Source organism: Lepisosteus oculatus, chromosome 22 (genome assembly GCF_040954835.1).
Source record: "Lepisosteus oculatus isolate fLepOcu1 chromosome 22, fLepOcu1.hap2, whole genome shotgun sequence".
Taxonomy (NCBI): Eukaryota; Metazoa; Chordata; class Actinopteri; order Semionotiformes; family Lepisosteidae; genus Lepisosteus; species Lepisosteus oculatus.
Genome location: NC_090717.1, coordinates 1,355,382 through 1,374,806, shown reverse-complemented (window position 1 = coordinate 1,374,806; position 19,425 = coordinate 1,355,382). Strand labels below are relative to the sequence as shown.

The following is a 19,425-nucleotide window of genomic DNA, read 5'->3' as shown; positions in this document are numbered from 1 at the left end:
GAAAAGAATCTGGAGTCTCGGCGCTTCATCTGACTTCAGGGTCTTGGGAACAACCATCGCTCCGGCATTATCGGGATTGGCTGGAATGATCTGGAACGTGAAAAATGTGTCTTCTGGCATTCAGAAGGGTTGTGAAAGACTCTCACAGTTCAGGTTTTGAAACCTGTTTGAAAAGTTACTGGTAACCAGCTCAAGATCCTCCAGTCCTGGGGCGGCGCGTTCTTATAACAGGTAACGTACCAGGATCGCGGAGGTAAAATTAAATCTGAGAGCAGGAGGCATGTTTTTCTGCATGAAGCCAGCAGCCATATCACCCTGCAACTCACCACCGGCAGCCCACTCGAGCTCAGCAGCTTGAGCCTGGCCAGTACCTGGAGGGGAGACTCCTGGGAAAAACTAAGGCTGCTGCCTGAAGAGGTGTTAGTGGGGCCAGTAGGAGGGCTCACCCTGCAGTCTGTGTGGGTCCTAATGCCCCAGTATGGTGACGGGGACGCTAGACTGTAAAATGGCGCCATCCTACGGATGAGATGTAAAACTGAGGTCCTGACTCCCTGTGGTCGTTAAAAATCATTTCTCTAAAAGAGTAGGGGTGTTACTCCGGTGCCCTGGCCAAATTTCCCCCTGGCCTTTACCAGTCATGGCCTCCTAATAATCCCCATCTCTGAACTGGCTTCATCACTCTGCTCTCCTCCCCACTGAGAGCTGGTGTGTGGGTGGGGCTGCACACTGGTGGTAGTGGAGGGGAGTCCCCATTACCTGTAAAGCGCTTTGAGTGGAGTGTCCAGAAAAGTGTTACACTGCTATATAAGTGTAAGGAATTATTATTATTATTATTATTATTATTAAAGGGTTGTGTAGGAGTGTAGAACAAACCGCTCAGCCATGTACATGTAACCCTTTTTTCAAGAAGCAGCTGGATGAGTTCCATAGATCAACAAGCTACTAACTGTCAAACAGGCCCATTTGCCAAACGCTCTCCTCTCATTTGAAACATGTGCATGAACGGCTCTCCTCCGTGATGCCTACTGGACACGTTGGATGCTTCAGCTCTAAGTGTCGAATAGGTTTCATTTGTAGCTCAGTTTAATATCTTGTGATTTAAATGGCACTTTAACACATTTTTCTCAGTTCGTATCTGTCACCCAATGTAAGTCAATATGCACATCAATCTGTATTTAGAGCTTTCTTACTAAGATCTTAAACGTTGTCTGTTGGTCCTGCGTATTAAATATTGGATTCGAGTTCAGCGAGAAGGGATGCCACATGCTGTCTTGGGTTAATCCATTCCTCTCATTGTAGAGTAAGTATCTCCCTCTCCATGCGCTTTGATTTAAAGGCACGGATTGTGGCTGTGACTGTAATAACCTGCTTCAGCTGTCAGGCTTTGCGGAGGGAAGAATGATTGACACGTTGGGCCAGATCTACTTTAACAGAAGGGGAGGCATTTAATCGAGGTAATGCGTTTTGTCAAATGCTGAAATCATTTAGACAATAAATAAAAGTTATTGTCAAGCGAAGGACGTTGACAGCATTAGCTAAAGTCATTTCAGCTGCGTGGAGTCGAGGGAAAATCATTGCGCTGTCAGATTGCATTTAGCCAGATGTTGGTAGAAATATTATCGAAGACATAAATTCGTAGCCCCACAGATCTCCGGCTAATTCTCCCAGTGAATGAAAGACATGCGAGAGTGGCATTTTTTATACGGTGATCGGCAGCGTTTGGAACGTGCCTGCCTTGCAGGAGACAGTACAATTTGACAGTAGGATCGGTTTATCGGTCGCTTTTCACATCTTCCAAAAAAGAACACCTTCGAAGGCTGTGGTGTTTCTGAAGCTCAAAAGTGTTGTTATGATTTCCTGGTGGGGAGTATTAATTAGCTCTGGCCCTCTGCCAGCAGTGGGAAGAAGAACTGCCGAGAAACCCTGCGCTTCAGCAAAGGAAGCCCAGTCACAGGAGGATCGCGACATGATGCAGGCTCGAACCTGCGGCCGTAGAGCTCGGCCTGTTGTCTTGCAAATGCCTTGAGGGGCCGAGCCACTCGAGACGCACAGGAAGCTGATTGTGCAAGGAGGCTTGTCTGTTAGCAGTGTCTTGAAAGCAGAATGTAAAATAAGATAAGATAAATAAGATCACTTTATAAGCCCTATACAATTTCTTGTATTAGGAATGTGTCTTTTCACAGACCCCAGCTTGCTCTCCATGAGACACACAGACAGGGAGAGAAGCTGGGGGTCAGAGTGCAAGGTCAGCTATTTATACAGGGTCCCTGGAGCAGTTTGGGTCAGGGGCCCAAACAGAGTAGGATTCCTCTGCCAGCCGTGGGATTTGAACCAGCAACCTCCCAGCCACAGGTGCAGATCCTGAGCCACAGAGCCACCGCTCCACCCAAAATGTGAACACATTGGTACAGGTGTCCATTTTAAAAAAGGCCTTCATTAATGTTGCAGAGTGCCTATGGCTTAATGTCTGAAGGGTATAGGTTAATAGGCAGACAGATGTTGCATGGAAATATGTAATCATAGAAATGATGGTTTAGATGCTTAATTCTAGGAAACACCATGTAGTTATGTTCTTAAACACTTAGACTTTCCAGAATGGAATTCTTCACAGAGGAGCACTTACACATACAGTAACTCATCTCATTTGCTTGGCCTCTATTCCAACTGGCTTCTTTAGACAGAAAATCGAATGTGAGAAGCTGAAGTCAACATCGCGCTGAGGTGCAAATCAAACACAGTGCGCTTTCCTTCCCAACTGCTTGGCCTGAATCGTACCTACATTACTGCGTAGGTTCGTAGTGTATGCATATGCCACTGACGAAAGAATATGGTCACTTTCATGCCATGTGCTTTTTACAACATGCACCCAATGTGCAAGTGTAGTACATGACTATGGAGAAGGTTTTTCACGGGTTTTTCTGCTTTTGTTATGTGACCCTGCCTTTATGTACCCAAGTTTCCAATCTAAGAAGCGTCTCTTAAAAGATCTTGGCCTAGTAGCTCTCTGCTGACATGGGAAGAATTGGCACAGGATGAGAAGGAGCTGCCTTTTCCGATCCAATTTTTTCAATTAAATTTGTGTCACCTCACATTTGCGTCAGAATGCCGCTCCGTGCCCCTTCAGAGAGCAGCTTCACGTGCTCACGTTTCGGGGTTTTTACACTGTTGCGTCCCCCTGCAAAGTAAGAGGAATTAAAATGAAATGATGAAACTGGAGGGGGCTAAATTCCTCAACGACTACACCTCGCAAGCGATTTTCTTTTGCTTTCCTGACACCAGGAAGACGGCGTGTGTCCAGTGGTGAGCCGAGAATACAGGCCCACGGAAAACAACACTGTGTCAAGAGACTTAAGTAGAAAACAGCTGGGCACATTTTGGAGCCCTGGGCCATGAAGGCTGGGAGAGTTTTTGTGAAAGAGCCAGCGAGCTAACAGAGCACGGTTTATAAGTTTGTGTCTGTGTGATGAATTGAATTGCTGTTGTTCAGCCTAGTAAAACAGTGTTATCCAAGAGCTCTTTATGCAGAAGTGTGAACTGATGCCAAGCATCCTATAGTGTGAGTGTTGGTGCCCCCATTCAGAGAGTCTAATTATACTTCCAACCTGCACTTCAGAGCTTTTAACAGGCAGTAGAAGACCAGCCAACTAAAGAGGTGAGGACGTGTGCAAATGTTTGTTTTTTTGCGATTGACCATTGAATGGCTCTGCGAGTGGATCAAGCACTTAACCTTCCTTTCACAAGTGTGAGCTTGCAGCCTGTTTGTACTGTCCTGCTTCTGTTTTCTCGCCTCCTGGGGTAGGTATTGTTCCCTTTATCTGTCTGGCCTAGTGCTTTTTTTTTACCGTGAATAAGCCCCCGCTGCAAGTTTCTGTGGTCGCTGCAGTGCTGGGGCGGACGAGTGCACAACAGAAAAAGCTGTTGTTTACCCCCTAGTCAAGAAAAAAAGGAAGTAAGAAAACACGTTTGTGTTTTCCTGGGTAAAAAGCGCTAATAATTTATACATGTCTCCTGACATTTCAGGGCACAACAGGAAAGAGGCATTTTGCCGGAAGTGTGTTTACTCTTTTTGCTTTTTGTTTTTTTTTGGGGGGGTGGAGACGTTTGTCAGGTTGCATTCATCCTCCGTCATGCGTCGGTTTAATATTCACGGGGAGACGGCGGGTTCTCGGTCCGCCCTTTCCACCTGCAGGAATGAAGAAAAAAAAACACAAACACACACGAAAGGGGGCCGTGGTAATGAGGATCCGAATAAGGAGCCCACAGACTTCAGAGCTGTCGCTCCGTTTCCAGGACTTGCAAACGAGCAGGCGATGTGGGAATAGCAGCACAATACAGAAACAAACAGAGGTAACAGTTCTCCCCGACAGGAGCAGGTCCCACATTGGCCAATTAAAATGTCCTAATTGATAACGAGCGAGTCGGGGTGCAGCGAAGGTGGCAATTCAAGGTGCCTGTAACCCCTCAGCAGCGCAGGGCAGTGCTCTTTGTTACCGGCATCAAACGTGAGCTTCAAAGTCTGCACTGAACTTGAAACGGGTGACAACATTCACAAGCTGTGAGCGACAGCTTTAATTAAACTGTCAAATTCCCTTAAATTGGGGGCTCCTCGTCTGCAAAGACGAGAAGTTTTCTTGTTGTTGTGCCTGCTGTTGTTGTGCCGTTAATATAATTCTCCTTAATATATTTGATGGAAGTTTAGTTGGCTGTGCTCATGGTTGTTGTTTTTTTTTATAGACCCGACTTGCTGTAGTTTAAAGCCAAAATATTTGCAGTGACAGAAATTCTGAAGCCCTGTTTTCCTCGTACAGAATCCAGATCATGCAATAACAGTGTCTGCAATAATCTGAGACATTGGGGGGTTTATTTGAGACTCTTGAAATGTTCAAGCTTCCAGACTGAAGACGTGTGCTGGCTTGTTTGACAGTATAAACAGTGACAGCATGTACAAGGTACGTCTATGTACAAGTGAGAGGCTTTGGGCTTGTGTTGGCTGAACAGTCTTGTAATGTTATTAAAAAAGGCATCTGATTCTAATCGGTAAGAACGGAGAAGAATAATTAAACTCAAGAAACCTGTATGGGGCTTAGTCAATATTTCAGAACATAATTTTTTAGACTGCAAGGGAGAAGGCCAATATTTATGATTCAATTCTTCTTTGTTCCCCTGAGAGGGGGCTGTTGAATGATTATATTGATCCTCCATCTCAGGCTTTCATCTTGTTTTATTGCATTTTTAGGGCAGTTTAGAACAGGGGCAAAAAACAGAGAAACTGGTATTACAGTAAAATGTTCTCTTCAGGACGTTGCTGTGCTGATTAGCTGTGGGGCACTTTGAAAAGAGGACAGGCAGTGTCAATTCTTATAATACCGTTAGCCAGGCGTTACCAGTGTTTCACTGAGCGTGTTTCCCCATGAACTGAGCATTGAGAGGGTCGTTAAAACGAGCCAAATCAAGCAAACAAGCAGAATCACTGATCCCATTGGTCTATTCTCTTAATCTAGGTAATTAACGTAGGTAATTGCTTAATTGGATTGTGGCCCTCGAGGTTCGGAGTTGTTCACCAGTAGAGTAACCCCAACAGGCCAGAGAGTCTGGTTACTGCCGAGTCCAGCCAGGTCCGTGCAGTGTGAGCCGACTGCAAGCAGGCCTGCGAGCTGCCATGATTACTGATGGAGAAGTGCCTGAAGGACATCCTTCCATCCTCCTGGGATTGACATTGCCAGAGCATTGCTGGTGTTGCCCCATCATTGCCGTTTCTGCACAGTTCTGCAGCTCAGCAGCTCGATCACCCTGCAGCTCACCACCGGCAGCCCACCGAAGGCTGGCCAGTACCTGGAGGGGAGACTCCTGGGAAAGGTAAGGTTGTTGCTGGAGGAGGTGTTAGTGGGGCTCCCTAGGGAGACTACTGTATACTCTAAAAAAGGCGCCGTCCTTTGGATGAGACGTAAAACCGAGGTCCTGACTCTCTTTGGTCATTATAAATCCCAGGGCGTTTCTTGAAAAGAGTAGGGGTGTAACCCCGGCGTCCTGGCCACAATCCCCCCCTAGTCTTCACCAGTCATGGCCTCCTAATAATCCCCATCTCTGAACTGGCTCCATCACTCTGCTCTCCTCCCCACTGAGAGCTGGTGTGTGGGGAGAGGACTGGCGCATCATCCAGGTGGGGCTGCACACTGGTGCTGGTGGAGGGGATCCCCATTACCTGGAAAGCGCTTCGAGTGTCCAGAAAGGCGCTATGTGTAGTACATGTCTAAGGATTATTATTATTTCAAAAGCTGCCTTTTAGAAACAGCAGTCTGTGATTCCCCAGGTCGATCAGGAGGCAGGAGAGCACATGGTGATACAAGTGTTCTTTTGGAAAATGGTCTTTCATGCCCCACACAGCCCATGAGCTTCACTGCCAGCAGCTGCCCTGTGGTGTCTTGGTTGATGCAGGCCTTGCTGCTTAGACCAGGGAGTGTTCCTGCTGGCCAGTGCCAGAGCTGGCAGCATGGGCTGCTGTGAGGTCCTGGCACTGGCCAGCAGGCACTTGCTGTCACATGTTTACTGGTCAAATGCAGCTCAGGTCTCAGGACTTTCCTAATCAGGCTATGACAGCATTCCCTCCTAAATATCAGTGTAAATTCTTGTAATGCTGTAAAACTATAAAAATCAAGAGGATTTTCCTTGTACACTAGGGTTGATTTAAACATGTACTCTTTGATACTCCCTTGTACTCCCACTCTGAGATCTTTAATGAGTTTTTTTTAATTCTATATTGCAATCTCATCCCAGCCCCCTCCCCTCCATTAATGTAAAAAAACCGAAAACCTAATTTAAAAGATTGTTCTTCGGTTTCATTAAAAAAACTTCGATTTGCTTTGAGCTCAAATAAGACAGTCATCTTTTTCTCTTTAAGTTAGGACCTGTGTTTGTTTAGGAGGGGAGACACACTCTGCATTTTTTTCTTTTAATCAATACCTATACAGAGTGAATTAATGTCAGTTTGGCAGGTGACATGAGGAAAAACAACTACATACTGCTGCGCACTTTGAAATGGAAGAGGGTTTGTATTTTGGCAAGACACAGGGCTGAGTACTGCTTGAAATCTGGGACAGGGGAGAGGAGGAACACTGGACACAGCTGTTGAATAAATCATATTTAAAAGCATGAAATGTTACTGTGAATGCTAATATGATAAGAAATACAGAAACGTCTGTGGTTATTTATAGTGTCTGTATTTTCTTCTTTCCTTGCCTATGATTCAGCTGTCAGTTTAGAGAGTCAGTCAGAAATGTTGACTTATAAATGATTAAAACTCAAGGAGAAGCAGATTTAGAAGTATGAACTGAGGGTAGATGGGAAAGATCAATTAAACGTACAACTGTCAGGTCGTCTCAAGCACGCAGTAGGATAATTTTTTTTTCCGGAGAAACATGGAACACCCCATGGTGAATTATAGATCTCTGACAGCAGGGGGGAAAAAGGGGGCTAGGTTTTATTATTATTGCCAAACCTCATTCACGGTTATTCTATCGTTTTCTGCGAGTTTCGTTTCTAAGACAACTGCAGTATCGGATGCGCATGTAACGAAGAAAGGTTGTTCTTTGTTGTGTTCTTGTAACTCAAAGGAGAGTTCATTAAACAGTTTCAGAACCGATCCACGAAAATTAGACTTGCCGAAGAGCGAAAGCCGTTTTAAAACTGCTATTCAAATAAAAATTGCCAATAAGGACGCAAATTCCTGTGGAACAGAGTTCAGCTCAGTGACGTCATGAAGGATGAATTTTACGTTTCTCTAGACCCCATATTTGTTTCAAGTAGCGTTAAACTGACTCAATGTACAGTAGGTTTACCCCCTCCCTAATTTCCATGGGTGGCCATATGGATTATGTTAGCAGTTCCAAACATTCTTGCACACGTCAGTGTAAATGTTTTGACGAAAGCTGTATTGAAGTTGTGAAGACGGCGTAATCGTTCACAAAAAAAGGGGGGGTTTGAAACGGAAGGCTAACATTTTGTAACCTGTTGATTTTCCTAGGCGGCTTGACGAGGTTTCTCTCCTCTTTGTCTGGCTGTTTCTTTCCCTCTGCGCGCTCGGAGCCCGTCGGCCTGAAACCTGGCTTTGCGCGGTTGCCGAGAGGAGTGGGCATTACCCGCTGGAGCGTGCCGCTCGGCCACACTGAAAGGGACGGCTGAGCTCCACCCACGGGCGGGCACGTGGCTCCACGCAGGAAAAGCCCGGCAACCGTGGGAGAGACTCGTCGGAGAATTTGCATATATAAATTATGGATGTTCTCTTCATTTTAAGACATCACAGTCTCTAAAGTTAGTTGAACTGCCTTGGGCTCAGGTGAATTTATATTCCGAAACTGACATTTTAGTTGCGGTTGGGAAAAAAAAAGGAGAGAGCAACTTGCATATGAAACTTTCAAACAGTTTCCTCATTTAATATTTTAGTTTTGACATTTGAAGTGCCTGCTCTATTTTTGAAAGTCAAAACGCATGATGTGACTACTAAGTTGACCTGCACTTTATTTTTGGGGGTAATGCAAAGGGAAGCTCAAAGCCATTAATTTTATATTTATATATTTATGTAAAGCTTCTGTCATTGATTCAGATGCATGTCTGATGATTCAGGGTCACTCTTATGGTCCAGGTCAGGCCTTTACATTAAGCAAGGGCAAAACCCAGCTGACCTCTGACTGGTCTGCGAATGAAACCCGTCAGATATCTTGGTGTTGATATTACATTTTCTTAAATAGATTTTGCTGGTCTAATGAGATCTTCATGGAGTACTCACATACAGAAGACATGATGGATGGATGGATTAATACCCTCATTCATTTATTCCTTTTTTTAATTGTATAATGTTAGCATGCTCAAAGGGGTTGGGCAGCCAGTTGACCTTGGACCCCTAGAGGTTTCTTTTCTCCTTACAGAGGAGTTTTTGGTTCCTCTCCTCCGTTGTCTTCTGGTCTTTTCTGTTCTGTATTCACAACATGTATGGTCACTTGCATTGTTAGCGCCTTGGGGCAACCTTGTTGTGAAAGGCACTATATACAAATAAATTGAATTGAATTCACAAACCATCCCAGTTAACAATGTCAGGTGGACACTGACTTGTGTGGATTCTCATCAATCTGTGTCTCGGTAATGAGAGTGAACATGCTTTTTTGCTTGGTTTACTTCTGCGATTCCTCTTTTCTGCCCCTATATGGTGCTGGGGATAGACTGCATATTACGATTTGCATTCATATGGGAAGGATAGCGACCACATATTAAATTCTCTATTCAGTGACTCCAAGACCCATGGTGGGGTTAGCTCCACTAGACTTTATCAATTTAATTTTTGCTCCTGTAATTTGTGGCCTCTGTGTGTTTAGTTTAAGCCGGACATTTCTGTATGTTGGTACAGTTGTATGCAAAGGTTTGGGCACCCCTGGCCAAATGACATGTTGTGTTGATTTTCTAAGTGAAAAGACATTAACACAACCTCTGCAGCAAACAAGCTTAAACTTAACATGTTTCTGCAAATTTTAATGTATAGTTCCTATTTACTTGCTGAATTTTAACAGATTGAAAAAAATCAAACAGTAAATGTGGCATGTGCAAACATCTGGGCACCCTATCAGTCAGTACTTAGTAACACTCCCTTTGGCAGAAATCACAGCCTCCAAACATTTCTTGTAACCAGCTAACAGTCTTTCTATTCTTGTTTTAGGAATTTGTTCCCCACTCTTCCTTGCAGAATGCTTCTAGTCCAGAAATATTCTTAGGTCGTCTTGCATGCACTGCATGTTTGAGATCTTCCCACAGATTTTCAATAAAATTCAAGTCTGGGGACTGTGAAGGCCATTCCAAAACCTTAATCTTTCATTTCTTGAAGTCGTTCATGGCTGATTTTGAGGTACAGTATGCTATGGATCATTGTCTTGTTGTAATATCTAACCTCTTTTCAGCTTCAGTTTCTTCACTGACTGTGGGACCTAAGCTTCCAGGATTTGTTGATACTTAGTAGAATCCATTCTTCCTGCGCAATATTCCCTACCTGTACAATATTTCCTGTGCCACTGGCTGCCACACAACCACAAAGCATAATAGATCAACCCCCATGCTTAACAAATAGAAAGGTGTTCTTTTCTTCAAATGCTTCTCCTTTTTTTCTCCAAACGTACCTTTGGTGATTGTAGCCAAAGAGTTCATATTTTACTTCATCAGACCAGCGCACTTGGTTCCAAAATGCCTCTGGCTCATATCAGTGTTGTGTTGCATACTTCAGACGTTGACTTTTGTGATGAGATCGCAGGTAAGGTTTCCTTCTGATGACTCTTCCATGCTGATCATGTTTGTGCAAGAAGCGCTGCACAGTGGACTGGTGCACCACTACTCCTGTGCCAGCTAAACCTTCCTGCAGGTCCTTTGCAGTGATATGGAGGTTTTGCTTTGTGTCCCTGACCGGTCTATGAGCAGTTCTATCGGAGAGTTTTCTTGGTTTTCCAGATCTTGTCTTGACTTCAACAGTTCCCCTTAACTCCCATTTCTTAATGACATTTCGGACAGTGGAGATTGCAAGCAGGAAGCTTTTAGATATCTTTTTATAGCCTTCCCCTGCTTTGTAAGAGCCAGTTATTTTTATTTTCTGATCCTCAGTCAGCTGCTTAGAGGAGCCCATGGTTGTAAGCACAACATCCTGAGAGGTTCAAAGAGTCAGAGAATTTATTAAACTAGTGCTGCTTCCAGACTGTTCTGTAGCTCAGTGTTGAGGCTTGACAAGATGTGAAGGAAGACGGATGGAATCACAAAATAGCAAAGTCCTAGAGGCAGGTTAATAAATTTGGTGGTTTCAGTTGGTAGCAGATGAAGATGCCTAACTATCGCCATTTCCCATGATGCAATGCCAGAGATGGGAACGCTTTCATGTAAATTACCCCAGACACTGCTGTCAACAAAGAGATGCCTTCTCTGGCCTTTACTTGCTACCTCAATGCAGCTTGAGAGCAACAGTGTTCCTTTCTTATGAAGTAAACAACTGATTCACAGAATCACTTCACACTAGAATTGGTGTCAGATCCCCAGACAACTCTGATACAATTTCGCTGGAAACTCTGAGAAATTTCATTAGTGAGCAGAGCCTCTGTGCCAGACAGGCCACAGCTCACCAAGCCCCGACATGCCCCTGCGCTTTAGTATTTAACAGTGAAGTGTATAAATGCGTCTTGGTGTCTGGATTTTGTGTTACTGCGTTTTCAAGCTGGTCGAATGGTCCTGAATATTGTTTTTGGCTTTCCAGAAGAATTGGGTTTCAAACGTTTCAGAAAACAGTTGGTGTTAAGGCATATACATCTTTGTTTTTAACCAATATGCTTTTTCTTCTAACTCTTATTAAAACAATGTAGGGTAACCCAGGTAGAAGCACATCTCTTGACCTCAGTATTCCAGTGCATCACCATTCAATTGCAGCTCAGTACTCAGTAGAAAATGTAGTTTTTGTTTTGTGCAATCGTTAAAGAAAACATACCTTGCAGTACAGTGATGCTCAGGAAGTACAGTAGTAGTTCAAAATAGTCATCTTGTGAGGAAAAACAAAACAGCTGTTTCCTGTTCAGAAAAACTCTAATTCAGTCATCCTAGGGGTCACTTTTCTGCATTAAATATTCATTTGCAATTTGCATGTGAAATCTGCTGTCCGGAAAAACTAAAGCATTCTGCTTGATACACTGCTGAATCCACCTGTATTTGCTGAAAGGAGTCAAATTCCTATGTACTGTATAACAGGTTATCCCCCTTAAAAACTTTACATTGCATTAATGCGGCACATCACACTGTACGTATTTATAGTAAACACTGCTACCTTGCTTGCTTTTTCCTTACTTCAGGTTTTGTTTTGCTGTATGTGGTATCAGGCTTTTCTGTTTTCAAGTTCTTGGTCCGCCAGTTAGCACTGCAGTCTAGTGGCTCTTGGGTCCTGGGATCGATTCCAGCCTGGGGTACCCTGTGGGTGAAGTTTGCTTGTTGTCAGCATGAGTCCATGTGGTCGACATCTTCTCATTTGACTGTTGGTTGAACTCGATGGTCCAGACTCCACAGGCTCGTGCCAAGGTCACGCCTGAGCCTGCAGTGAGCCAGCCTCCCCGAGGGATGCAGCACAGTTATCTCAGTGCTGACTTAGCCAGGGAGTGCTCTCTCAGCACCCGGCATGACAGTGACCCCTGTGGCCTCCCTGGGGCTGAATGGTCAAGATCATGTCCGTGGTGCACGCAGTGCTCTCCAAGAGAGGAGCGGACTGATGGGAGAGAGAGGGGAGAGAGGAGAAAGCTGATGGGAGAGAGAGGGGAGAGGAGCAGTCTGATGGGAGAGGAGCAGCCTGATGGGAAAGAGAGAGGGGAGAGGAGCAGCCTGGTGGGAGAGAGAGAGAGGGGAGAGGAGCAGCCTGATGGGAGAGAGAGAGAGGGGAGAGGAGCAGCCTGGTGGGAGAGAGAGAGAGGGGAGAGGAGCAGCCTGGTGGGAGAGAGAGAGAGGGGAGAGGAGCAGCCTGATGGGAGAGAGAGAGGGGAGAGGAGCAGCCTGATGGGAGAGAGAGAGGGGAGAGGAGCAGCCTGATGGGAGAGAGAGAGGGGAGAGGAGCAGCCTGATGGGAGAGAGAGAGGGGAGAGGAGCAGCCTGATGGGAGAAAGAGAGGGGAGAGGAGCAGGCCGATGGGAGAGAGAGGGGAGAGGAGCAGCCGATGGGAAAGAGAGAGGGGAAGAGCTTGCCTCTACTTCCTCTCTCTCTCTGCATTTGGAGGAGAGATAAAGAGACAACTTGCAAAACAAATTGGTATAAAGAAAAAACAGACACGCAGTTTATACATCATGGCGAATGTGCTGCATCACTAGTGCAGTTAGCAGAGAAACCATCAGTCACTGTGCTTCTCTACATGGATAACCCGGGTCCTGGCAAGAGCAGTTGAACGTAACAGATAATACATCTAAATACAGACGGTAAACTTTTATTTAATGATGCAACTAACTTGTCAGGAGTGTTTCATCATTCAGGGTGTTCACGACAGCCTTTCACTCGAATTAACTGAGATGCCGCTGCACATTCTGCGTATCAGCCCTCTCAGATTCCCATCCAGATGACTAATACTTATCATTAGACCTGCTCTCATTACGTATGGATCGTTACCAGCTGGAAATAAAACTCTAGCCTTTAACTATCTCATAACTAGCCATGGGTAAACAGGAATAAATCACAGGTCCTGCTCTGGCAGTTAAAATCAGCCCTGGTAATAACTCACAAGGGACCTGCCAGCTTGCTACATGCATTTTCCAAGTAAGAAAAAGTTTGCAATGTAGTCTAGGAAACTAGCAAACTGTAGGAATAGGAAGAAAGTACTGTACTTGTGCCTGCCTTGTATCAGAAGCTTGTTTTTCAGGTGCTGAAATGCAATGAAAATTTGCATTTATGTGGGAAAACATTCATTGTATTAAGTAATTAAAGTGTTGAGCTCTGGTAGTCTGCTGCAGTACTGTACTGTACATCTTTGACCTCCTTCAAAATCGCTTCGGCTTGAAATGAGAATTATAGATATAGCCCTGAAGAAAGTCATGTGTGCTTGGACCTGTGCCGGTGTTTCATTTACTGTAATGACTGCATATCCTTGGAGAAAGGTTTCATTGATCGTCTTTCTCTTAACAAGTAGCAATGACCTGGCAGAGTCTCCTCTTGAGACTGAACTGCCTGATATTGACTCCGTAACCTAACAGGGTTTGAAATGAACAAGTACAGCTGGAGGTGTTCAGTGCAGGCTGGCTGGAGCTGAAACATGCATTTTATCCACTAAAGTCATTGCACACTGTACAACTTGAAAGTCAGCCCTTACAGGGCTTCAGCACAGCACGTCGGTGTGGCCAGCAGTGTGAAAGTGAGCATTAGCTCCATGCCTAAGGGCGGCCGAGCAGCAAGAGTTCTGCTTCTGCGAAGTGTTACTTTGAGCAGGATCTCATTTTTTTTTTTAAACTTTTTTGCGGTGAATGATGGCTCAAAACGGGCTATGCTCCCAAAGAAAAGAGCTTAACGATCTTTTTATCCATTCTGAAAGGCTCTTTTGATAAAATGCTAAAGTCCTGGAAAAGCACTTGAGTCCCAATCCTGGCTGGAGTTATTAACCGTGTTATTGGCTGTTGGAGGATAATTCTGCCTGGGGCCAGACTTGCTCCCCTGCGTGTAGAGATGGGTGCATCACACACGTCATTGCAGGAACAGGTCTGGGTGCCACCTTGCATCTGATCCTCCCCAGGAAGGAGCTCTGCCCCACTGTGGGGGAGGGAGAGGTGGCCTTAAGAGAAAGCTGGGTTTTAAATGAGACTCGCCTGGGAGTTGAATACTTGGCCAGTGAGATTGCACACGATGGAAAGGGGCAGATAGGATGGGCCCTGTGATGAATTCATCACTCCTCTGGGCAGGAGGTGTAGGAGAATGGCCAGGAAGAAAAGGGGCTTCAGAAAGAAAAGGGTAGATCAGGACCCCATGCAGACGGTAGTGTCACGATTATAGTCCCCCCTCTATAAGCCCTTTCACTTTAGACTTAGTTCTTTGCACCTGATCCACGCTGACGCTCATCCTGGCTCTGCATCTGGTTTCCGCACCGTGCAAGACCTGGAAGCGCCTGGTCCCGTTAAGGTTTTAATCTTTGTTCCCGTTCCCTGTCCGCCGGTTCCGACCCGGTTTCTGGTTTTAATTCCTTGTTTTGATGGATCTCCTGGCTTTGGACTTACTCTTGTGTTTTGGATACCCTCTAAGGCTTATTCTTTTGGATTGTTTGCCTCGGCCACACCTCCCCCGTGCACCAGCGCACTTTGGACACGCCCCCCTGTTTTCAGCCCAGTATTCCTGTATGACGTTTTCCTAGTGTTTCCCCACTTCTTCGGATTGTGTCGTCCGCATAGGGTCCGGAAAGAACTGTTCGTTACAGGTAGAATCCGGAAGGAAGTGAACGGGACACAGGGAGGAGACGATGAGGAACTGGGCAGGTTGACAAACGGGGTGGTGTGACGACTGTGAACTGGTGCTCGGGGAGGGGGGAGGGGGCGTGGTCCAGGTGAACAAGTCCAAGGGTGTCCGAAGGGAAAAACCAGGGCTAAGTCCAAGAGCCCAGAGCCGGGTGGTCCATCCAGGACAGACAAGACAAGGTTTAAAAACCGGAGCAGGATCCGGTGCTGGGACAGGGAATAAAACGGGGCCAGGCGCTCCCAGCCCCGGACCCAGATGATCAGGACACCATGGTGAAGCCGATGCCGTCAGATCTCTCCTGGACCCGCTGGTAGGCGGCTTCCAGGCGTCCGTCTTCAAAGCTGAGCGCCAATTGGTAGGAGCGTCTGGCTTAAATAAGGAGGGGCTGGATAGGAGGCAGGTGCACAAAATCACCAATAACGGGAAAGAGCCAGGGCGCCCTTAAGGGGAGGGATTACGATCGTGACGGTTTCGGTCTGTGTCCAGTCTCTGAAGAGGGAGGGAAAGGGGCTCCAGAGAGAGATTTAGCCCCGGAGCACCGGTTGAGGAGCTCTCCCACTCTCTCCATCTCTGCCTCACAGTCTTAAAAGTTCACCAGCACTGACGCCTTTCATTCAGTAGCAGCGAAAGACGTCCCTGGTCCCTAACAACATACAGCCAACAAGCGCCCAGAAATATCGGTCCTCACCTTTCTAACGCTAACCTCAGGATTTGGCTGCAGCTTTTGGCTCGGCTCTGGGGAATTGAGCTGAGCTACAGTCTTCGCTTGCTCGGCGTCTGGGGCCCTGTTGCGGGGGCGCTCTGCTGGGAATTGCCTGCCAGACTTCATTTGTGTCCCCGCATTTTCTAAAGCTGGCTATCAGAGCAAAGAGCGCACCAGAGCTTTTAATATGAAAGAATTACCTTCTGAGTTTTCATTTCATTTCCTTCCCCTCGTGAGTCCCTCTCTCGTCTTTGCCCGCTGCGGTACAGAAGCTTAAACAACTGGATTTGATCAGAATCGCTGTTGCAAGGCATGCTGGAGAACCCTGTGCCGTTTTACTTCAGCTGCTATAAAAGGTTGGTTTTAATTAGGCAGTTAAAAGACTTAACATTCTTAACCGGCAGTCCGCAGGAGCTGGGAGCAGCCAGAACAGCTGTAAAATCGCCTTGCAGACAGGGGAGGTGGGATTCTTGCGCAGTCTCACAGGTAATTACACTATTGAAAGGTTAATATCGGCGTACAGCGCAGAGCTGTTGTTGAAGGATATCAAACTTCAGAACCAATTTCATTAACAGAACCACACAATTGACGGAGAGGGCAAAGGAGAGATTAGTTCCCCAGGCTTCAGTAGCAGTACAGAGATCTGCACTAGACTGTGCTCCGGGGCCAAAAAAAAAAAGTTAATATAACGCAAATATACAGTATGAGCCATTTGGCCCATCGGGCATAGTTTGTTTCTCAGTAGCACAATTGATCCAAAGATCTCGCACGTTCGCGTCAAAGCAAGAGCTCCGATACACCCGGAAATGAGCTCGGCTGCCGACGACTTCCTCTGCATCTGGCGGCCCTGTCGCTGTGAGGCCGCGCTGGGAATCCAGCCCTTTCTCGAAAGAAGTCGGGGGGCATCGGCTTCGAGAACGCAGGCGGGCAGCTACTTCCAGGCTCCCACAAGCCTTTGCTTCAAAGAAGTGCCTCTCGCCCTCGGTATGAAATGCTCCTCGCTGTCATTTCCACGTGTGTCCTCTGGTCCGTGTTTAATAATAATAATAATAATAATAATAATAATAATTGCTTACACTTATATAGCGCTTTCCTGGACACTCCACTCAAAGCGCTTTACAGGTAATGGGGATCCCCTCCACCACCAGTGTGCAGCCCCACCTAGATGATGCGATGACAGCCATAGTGCACCAGAACGCTCCCCACACATCAGCTATCAGTGGGGAGGAGAGCAGAGTGATGAAGCCAATTCATAGAGGGGGATTATTAGGAGGCCATGATTGGTAAGGGCCAAAGGGAAATTTAGCCAGGATGCCGGGGTTACACCCCTACTCTTTTCAAGAAACACCCTGGGATTTTTAATTATCACAGAAAGTCAGGACCTCAGTTTTACGTCTCATCCGAAGGACAGCGCCTGTTTACAGTATAGTGTCCCCCGTCACTATACTGGGGCATTAGGACCCACACCCGCAGGGTGAGTGCCCCCTGCTGGCCGCACTAACACCTCTTCCAGCAGCCTTAGCTTTCCCAGGAGGTCTCCCATCCAGGTACTGGCCAGGCTCACCCTGCCGAGCTTCAGTGGGCTGCCAGTTGTGAGTTGCAGAGTGATTTGGCTGCTGGCTGAACACAGTGAAACAGTGTTTCACTGTTGATAGTGAAGCATGCGCCAGGGTTGGGGTTGGCAGAGCCTCGGAGGATTGCGAGGTGTGGTGTCTGGATGTCTCGTGGCATCACGTGAAACGATATGAGGCTTCTAGAACGTGCACACTCGATACCCGCCTTCCCTGATTCAGGTGTGTCTGAGCTCTTGAAGTGAACATGTGCCGCAGACAGGGCTGTGAGTTTCTGTCCGCAATGATGTTGTCTAAGAACCATGTCTTTAAGGCATCTCAGCAAAATCAGATTTTTCACCTTTTAAGGATTTTTATGTGGGTCAAGGGAAAGGGAGACTGGGAATAGCTTTTATTTAATACTCTTGCATTTCTGTGAGCAAAATATTATTGGCCCTCCCTCAGTAGCTTGGCAGCAGATGGCACTGTACTGTGTGCCAGATGATAATTAGGGTGGCATTAAACAACACTTCTAAAGAGCAGATCTGCTTAATTGCTTTACTTGTCTCACAGTGCCAGTGTCTGATTCAGCAGCATGTTTGGATGCAACTGATCTATAAACATCTGGCTCTTTTAATATGGAGCACCTCTGGATATTAATGCAGAACTCGCCCAGATAAGGCAACTTTTATGTCCAGTTCGAACCAGATCTGCTTGATTTGATTTTTGGTTTTAATTGGATCTAATCTAATAGCATCAAAATTACAATTCAATTAAAATAAATGTAAGTATGTATATATTCTTTCAAATATACTGTATATGTACATCGACCAAATTCGTAACCTCAAAGGTTTCTGAAAAATGGGGGTTTATTGGTACTGCTCACAAGTAAGTTTGGAAACAGCAAATAATGCAGACATTAGCATTGGCATCACATATCATTGTTGAAAGATCCCAGTTTGCAAACAATCAAGCCATCTAAGGCAAACACATTATCAAATCCTTGAACATAAAAACAATTTAGAGTGTCCTAAGCTGAGACTTCCTTGGAGTGCTCAACATGAGAGTTTCAGCAGTGATTTAGCATTGCTTAGTTCAAGCGCATCCTGTGTCATTCAGCTGTCAGGTGTAACATACAAAAAAAAATATTGCTGCTACAGTTTCCTCTTTCACTGCGTTTTTCCCAACTCTGATGTAGCGGTGCTGGAAGTTCCTGCCTGGGTTTCAAAGAATCTGAAAGAGAATTGCAGTTGTTGTTTTCCCTATCTGATAGAGCTCGAAAACTTGTCAAGGTAGGTCTGCTGTCAGACATTTAATTTGAACATCCTGTGAGTTTTCCTGCGCAGACTACATGGCAGGATTTCTGATTCGAGAGAAAGGGATGTGGGTTTCTGCTCCTGTCTGTCCTAACTTGTCTTGTTAGACTCAGAGGGATTATTGCTTTCTGTGCCACACTGTCTTGTTGCAGGAGTTCTTGTTTTGCAGCAGTGAGGTATTTAGTATTTGTATTTAATTAGTGGATTGTCTCAGCGGGCTCTTTGAAGTTCTTTCCGAGTTACAGCTGCAGCATATCTACTGAGACGCAAATGGAGTCTGAGTCTTTGTCTGTGCGTGCAGGAATTTTGAGGCAGAACTCGGTAACGTTTTATCGGAAGTCTTCAGGTAGGTGTGACACGCAAGTCCTTGTGTTATCATTTTTGCACAGGCCAGCTCTGTGAAGCGCGAGGCTGTGCTGGCAGGCTCTGCCAGTACTAAATTACCTACTGCAGACAGGCAGCCTCCTCAGCAGCCATCCTGGAGGGAAGAGCACAAGAAAGATCCTGCAGGGAGGAAATCGAGACAGTTTATTGTTTTTTATACAATAAAATAAAACTACTCAACAGCAAAGACCTGTCTCAAAATTAGATCTCTTAGGCCAGGAATAAAAAGATTTTAAAGGTTCACATTAGGAATTTGTCTTTTCACAGACCCCAGCTTGCTCTCCATGAGACACACAGACAGGGAGAGAAGCTGGGGGTCAGAGTGCAGGGTCAGCCATTTATACAGCACCCCTGGAGCAGTTGGGGTGAAGGGCCTTGATCAGGGGTCCAACAGAGTAGGATTTCGTGGGACTCAAACCGGCAACCTCCCAGCCACAGGCACAGATCCTGAGCCACAGAGCCACCACACCGCCCATCAACATCAACATCGTGCTGT

The 19,425-nt window shown here is 45.9% G+C and overlaps 1 long non-coding RNA gene across 1 annotated transcript in view; it reads left to right on the top strand.

Annotated features, from left to right (window-relative positions):
• The first annotated feature begins 4,136 nt into the window (after window positions 1-4,136).
• Window positions 4,137-19,425, top strand: part of LOC138224486 (uncharacterized) — a 31,486-nt gene continuing 16,197 nt past the window's right edge. The window contains exon 1 of the long non-coding RNA XR_011182978.1: window positions 4,137-4,347. This is a non-coding gene — a long non-coding RNA (uncharacterized lncRNA). The remainder of the gene's footprint in view (window positions 4,348-19,425) is intronic.